General features: G+C 42.4%; 1 protein-coding gene and 1 long non-coding RNA gene across 6 annotated transcripts in view; one reads left to right on the top strand and one right to left on the bottom strand.

Annotated features, from left to right (window-relative positions):
• Positions 1-6279, top strand: part of Astn1 (astrotactin 1) — a 318149-nt gene that overhangs the window by 186365 nt on the left and 125505 nt on the right. The window lies entirely within an intron of this gene.
• Positions 2164-6279, bottom strand: part of LOC134481520 (uncharacterized) — a 30663-nt gene continuing 26547 nt past the window's right edge. Inside the window, exon 2 of the long non-coding RNA XR_010057079.1 lies at positions 2164-2514. This is a non-coding gene — a long non-coding RNA (uncharacterized LOC134481520). The remainder of the gene's footprint in view (positions 2515-6279) is intronic.

Genomic DNA, 6279 nt, shown 5'->3' on the forward strand with positions numbered 1-6279 from the left:
AGTTGGTGAAAACTTTAAGGGACAGGAACTGTTGGAAGGTGGTCAGGTTATAAGGCAAGGCATCATGCTGGTCTTGCAAACCTACTATGACCTTGAAAGAGTACATTGTCATGCTGTGAGACATCCTAGAGCACATTTAGTGAACATATCATAATAAAGGCATTCACTGTCTATCAACATTCCAGTCACAACTAATGAGTGAGCTCCAAAAGACTTTACTACAGCATTGATCTCTGTGTCCTTCTTCATTGGATCATTCTTAGTACTGCCATCATGGAAATGTAGAATCGTTGGTCCACGTATTCCTTCAATTCATCTATCCTTTTCACAAATCCATTTCCAAAGTCACACATACTTCAAATGTTTGTGATAACATCACCTGGTCTATTCTTGGTCAATTTTACACTGCTATGACAGAATTCCATAGACTAGACTAGGTCATTTATAAACCATAGAAAGCTTTTTTTTTTAGTTATGTAGGCCGAGAAGTCTAAAAGCACATGGTATCTGGTAAGGGACTTTTTAGCATCATAACACAGAGGAAGGACAAGTGAACACATATACTTGAGGGGGAGAAAAACAAAGCCAAATCACATTTATAAGAAATCTTCTGGTGATAACTCACCCAGGAGAACATGTGACATTCATGACCTAAGCACTTGCTAAAGGCCTCAACTTTTATAACCATTGCAAAGGTAATTAAATTTCAACTTCAGTTTTGTAGGGTGCAGGGAAACTGTGGCACAAGGCTAGCGAACAGTCCATGTTTGGTGAAGGGTTAGCAGAATGGGGGGGGTGTATTGTTTGTTTGTTCATTGTTGTTGTTGTTGTTGTCGTCAGTGCCCTAATTTCACAGGGTTTATTAAATTCATTTCCAATGTATATCAGAGTGCATGAAGCTGGGGTGTGCTCTAGTCTCCTTTCCTCTTTCTCCTTGTCTCCTTGGCCTTGTCTTCTTACACACACACACACACACACACACACACACACACACACACACACAGGGGAAGGAATACAGTGGTCATAGTGCACCCTTCATACAATTATAGAAAACAAATGCAGATAGGACAAAGGCTCAGCTTATGGCAAATGGCATCTAATAGAGTCCCTGTAAGCTTTGCTTGGGCCACTTGAGTGTGTGTCTATGACACAGATAGAGCTAGATGTTGTAGAAGATGGACTTCTGGGAAGAGAATGTTCCTGGAATAGCTACAAGATGTGGGGTAGAGGAAGACAGGGTTATGGATTCATATCATCCTGTTCCCAGCTACCCCTAACTCACCCCAGAGAACATTCCCAAAGTGTTCATTTCTGTTTTTCTGTCACCACTGTCATGATTTAAAAGCTTCTTCCCTGGAGGATCACAGAACTTACACATGGCCAGTGTTCTTGTCAGTCTTTGCACAGGACCCTAAACTCCTTATGGACATAGGCTATTCCTTATTTATTCCTGTGCTGTGTGTGTGATGTGACCTTCTTGTTTGGTCAGGGAGAGTGTTTGTATTAGTCATCCACAGATACCATAACAAAATATTGAGTTGGGTATTGTGGCTGATATTTGTAATTCCACACAGGAGGAATTGTCATGAGTCTGTGGTCAGCCTGGCTTAAAGAGACACCTCTCTAAAAAATAAAATTACACCCCAAAGCAAAAGCAATAAGAACCATGCTTGCCCATGTAGCTTAGGGAACGCTGTGGAAGGGAAGAGAAAGTGGAAAGATTGTAAGGATGGGGAGGAATGTTGCCAAACTGTCTTCTGGACACTGTACTCATGAACTCTTGGCAGCTGTGGTTGTCTGCACAAAATCACAGCATCGAGTCACAGAGGAGAGAGGTGAGCACAATGTCCTACCCCTAGCTGAGGAGACTTGGCAACTGAAGGTTGCTAGAGTAGAGATTGATGGTTTTCTTCAGGAAACTGGCCCCTGGTAGGTGACCTGTGCAACAATGGGTGGCTCTACACCATGTGCTTTGAACAGCACACATTGGAGTCAATGAATTAAAAAGGAAGAAATGAACTTGGCAAGGAAACATGGCTAGATCTAGGAGAATCCCAAGGAAGAGTGAGAGTAAATATAGTCTAATATATTATAGAGATGTACAAAATTCTCAAAGAATAAATAAAGATAATAAATCAAAAAGAAAACAAACCTGTGAATTAGACAACTTGAACATCAGAAATTTATTTGATTTGTTTACAATTGGAGAGGCTACGAAACCTAGGATGGAGTGCTTCTGACATCCAGATAGGTACACTCTCACCCTGTCCTTACCCAGTGAAGGAAGCTGTGGGACCTCCTTTCCTCTTCTTCTAAGGACACCAGTCCTGCTGAATAAGAAATCACCTCCGTGTACCTCCTTAAAGGCTTTTGTTGCAGTACAGTCACAGATCAACTGAGAGCTTTAGCATCTGGATTTCAGGGAAGGCACGATTCATCCCACAGCACCGCGGAGTAAGCGTTAAGTCAGAATGAATGAGCAGAGCTGGTGGCTGTCATCTCGCGCTGTGGTTGCTTTGGAGAGGAAGAGTAACAGGGATTTCTTTACCCTTCTGAGTCACTCCCTCTTTAGCACCCTCCGCCTAAGAAACACCCAGCACAGACTGCAAAAGAGCCCATCTCAGACAGGATGGCAGATCCCAAGGGAGAGGAAAGGAAGGCAAGTGTTTCTCTTGCTCTCTGAGTTCGTACAAACCAGTTTAGTGATATCTTACAGTCATCTAGGCTGCTTCTTCATGTCAGTAACACAGGGGTGACATGGTGGGGGGTCTCTAGTGAGATTTAACACAGAATTCTCACTCAAAATGGGTCTTTAGAATTTTTCATATACATAGATAAATTTATACATACATAGAAATTTATATAATTTATATAAAATATGTTTATGTGTTTATATGTGAATAAAATATAAATATATAGACATATATAATATATACATGTGCACATACATACACATATATGCATACATATATATGCATACACATATACATGCATACACATGCACATGCATACTTGCACACATACACACAATTTCTTCAAGGTAGTGTGTACTAGGACTTAACTTCTGAAATTTTTTCTATGTCCTTCAGGCCCACGTTTTTAACACCATCGGGGAGGAAATGAATCTCACTAAGATCAACTTTAGTTCACTTCTTTAGGTCCGACTCAGATGCTGTGAGTAGCAGCATTAGTAGCAGAAAGTGCTGCCGTTTGTTGGAGGCCTACTCCGTCCTGAACAAAGAATTTTACCCATGCTTTGCTTACATCGGCCGTTCTCAAGGAATGGGTTGAGCTGCCTTCAGGGAATCTAACGACCCTTTCACGGGGGTCACTGAAGACCATCAGAAAACACAGATATTTATATCACAAGATGTGACAGCAGCAAAATTACAGTTATGAAATAGATCTGAAAACAATTTTATGGCTGTGGATCTGTATTAAAGGATCACAGCATTAGGAAGGTTGAGAACCCCTGTTCGCATCATGCTCTGTTCACAGGGCACAATTGCCATTTTACAGGGCCATTGCAAGGTATTTTTAAATTACAAGCAAACAGTAGTGTCTGTCATATACTATACAGACTACTTAAAATTTATGGCTATTAATTTTTCTAATGGCTGCAAAGTTGTAGATATAAATACTAACTCTGTGGTAAGTAAGGAAGGAAGTTATTTCCTTCAGCCTAGCGGAGCTGTGACAATCGGGGAGTCACCTTGGAGAATTGATTTTTACTCCTGTGGCTCCCCTAAGAAGGTGAGCCTTCTCACCCCGAGCTTGCCTCTGGAGACATCAGCATCAGAAGGTCAAATAAATTACTACCTGGCTTATGATTATGTGAAGCCAAGACTTGAGCCCAAGGCTGGGAGGCTCTGAAACCCATCCCCCAGTGTGCTGCTCTCCTCAAGACTTAAGGAAGATCAGGCCTTAAGACTGTCAGAGCTAAAACAGGCTTCACGCTAATCCAGCTGGTCACACAGCTGATTAATATTGAATTATCTGGGATCAGGTCTCCTGATGGCAGCTTGTGCATTTATTTCCTCTTCAATGAACTCCTTCTTCCCAGCTTTGGACAACCACTTAAAATGGCCTCTAGAGTTTTCACAGTCAGATGGAAAAGGTGTTTTACTATCTGAAGTATAGAAAAATGAGGGACTTTGGTGAAGAATACCAAAATTAATTGGGGGCTGGGGGTTAGGCATGAGTTTATACAGAGAGAGAGAGAGAGAATAAATGTGGGGTGTAGAACTTGGTAAGCATATTTACATGAGATATGTCCATGCTCTAAGAATATCCATAGTATAACAAAGCCATGACACAGGGCATAAAAAGTTTTTAAATAGGAAATTGGTTGAAATAAAAGAAAGACGAAGGCGGGGCACGTCATATAGTGATGCTTACTAGATGACATGGGAAGTATGGGTACCACACACATCTCTGCATTTCCTGGATGATGGACATAATCCTGTATAACACACTTGGTGATGTGGGGTGTGAATAGCTGATCTCTGGGGTTCTACCCCAGTCTTTTTCCCCTATATGCAGTTTTTATAGTTCTACAACCACCCCAGTTCTTTATTGCCTTCCACCGACTTCTTTACTCTTCATTTGTGTCCCTATTCGGTTATGTCCACCCCAGCCTTCCCTTTGTATCCCTCTTTCCCTTCTGTACTTTCTGCCGCTGCCACCACATCCTTCACCCCTGCTCCCTGTATTCCCTCTGATTACTCTTCCTCAACTTCTCTTCCTCCCCGCCTTTCTATAGAACCTGATATAGTGCAAGCCTCTGTTCCTCCTCTCTCACCCTCCTGAATAGAAGATGAAATTTGCCACTCTGACAAAGAGAACAAAAGCTGAAAGTCCCTGCCAAAGTTACAAGGACAGCATTTTTTTTCTTTTTAGGGGATTTTAATTTTAAAATGAGAAAAAAATTTTTTCAGCCTCCTCCTCCTCCTCCTCCCCCAGCCCCTGCTGTGCCTGCACTGTTGTGAGCCTCAGGGAAGGCTAGGAGCATCCACAGAGGGACAGGCAGATAAAAAGCTACTCCCTGGTTCAGATCATTTCTGCACTCGTGTTCCTTCCCATCCTCTGCTCCTTTTGACTGTTTGTCGGGGATCCAGGCAGAAAATGGTAGAATTAGCATTTTTAATAAAGGAAACTGGAGAAAAGGGAGGCAGCTCAGGAAAGCTGAAGAAGGGAAGGAAGCCCAAATCTACTGACAGTCAACACTCCCTTTTAGAGCCAGAGAGAGCTCAAGGTGGGGGCCGGGGAGGCAAGCTAGTGAAGCCAGAGTTTGGAGTTTACAAGAAGTACTCGGGCTGATATAATTGGAGCTTTGAGCACAGGCAGAAACAGTTGGGAGGTGGGAAATTGCTGTGCTGGATTCGGTTTGGCTCAACTTGATACTGAGGCCCAGCATTGTGAAATGGTTTCTAATTTAGCCCATTTTCTCTGTCTTCCTGGAATGAGCCATTTATTCGTCCATTACTGGCAAAAATCATGATCCAAGCTAACCCCTTCTTTTCTTTCCTCTTCTTCCTCTTCTTCACGCACTCTGTAGGGAAGCAGAAGAAATACACCGGAGGCAGGGGACCGCATGTGCCCTTCGTTTAAAAAGAGAAAGCGACCCTCATTTTCAGAGACCTGGCGGGACTGGCATCCTCTTCCTCTTTCCCATTTCATAGGCTATGGATGCAAAACTTTAATGGAGTTGCTAGGTTTGCGTTTTGTGTGTTTAGCCATTGTACCTCTGCAGGATGAGGCTTAATTGGCTCTTTTCCTACCACTGAAAGGGGTGGAAAATATGACCGTGCACAGGTTACTGTTCTCCAAAGAAAGTGGCAGTGATTAGATCTAATGCCTCTGACAGCTGGATAAACCGTGGCTAAATAAGAAGAAATTGAATGTCTAAGGCCACAGCCATTCAGAAGGTAACGGAAACCCCAAACACCAAAATGAAACATCTTGTCACACACAGCATTCTTCCTCCATCACACGTAGAACACTGTGGGAGTCAGAATAGTGGCAAATGTATTTCATTTTCTTAAACTCAATTCTGTTAAAGATCAGGTCAAGTCAAAGCTAGGTGAATACTCTTTTTTTTTTTTCTGACCTGGGTTTTAGCCTCCTAAACACTTAAGACCTCTTCCTTGGTGCACTGTCAACTGGATAATTGCAGACACCTCATACATTTAGACTTGATGCTAATCCTGCAGCCTTAACAGAAGAGTGACTGTCACAGCCAGTGTTCCTTACATATGGATTCAACCATTTTAGCCTCAT

Source organism: Rattus norvegicus, chromosome 13 (genome assembly GCF_036323735.1).
Source record: "Rattus norvegicus strain BN/NHsdMcwi chromosome 13, GRCr8, whole genome shotgun sequence".
NCBI lineage: Eukaryota > Metazoa > Chordata > Mammalia > Rodentia > Muridae > Rattus > Rattus norvegicus.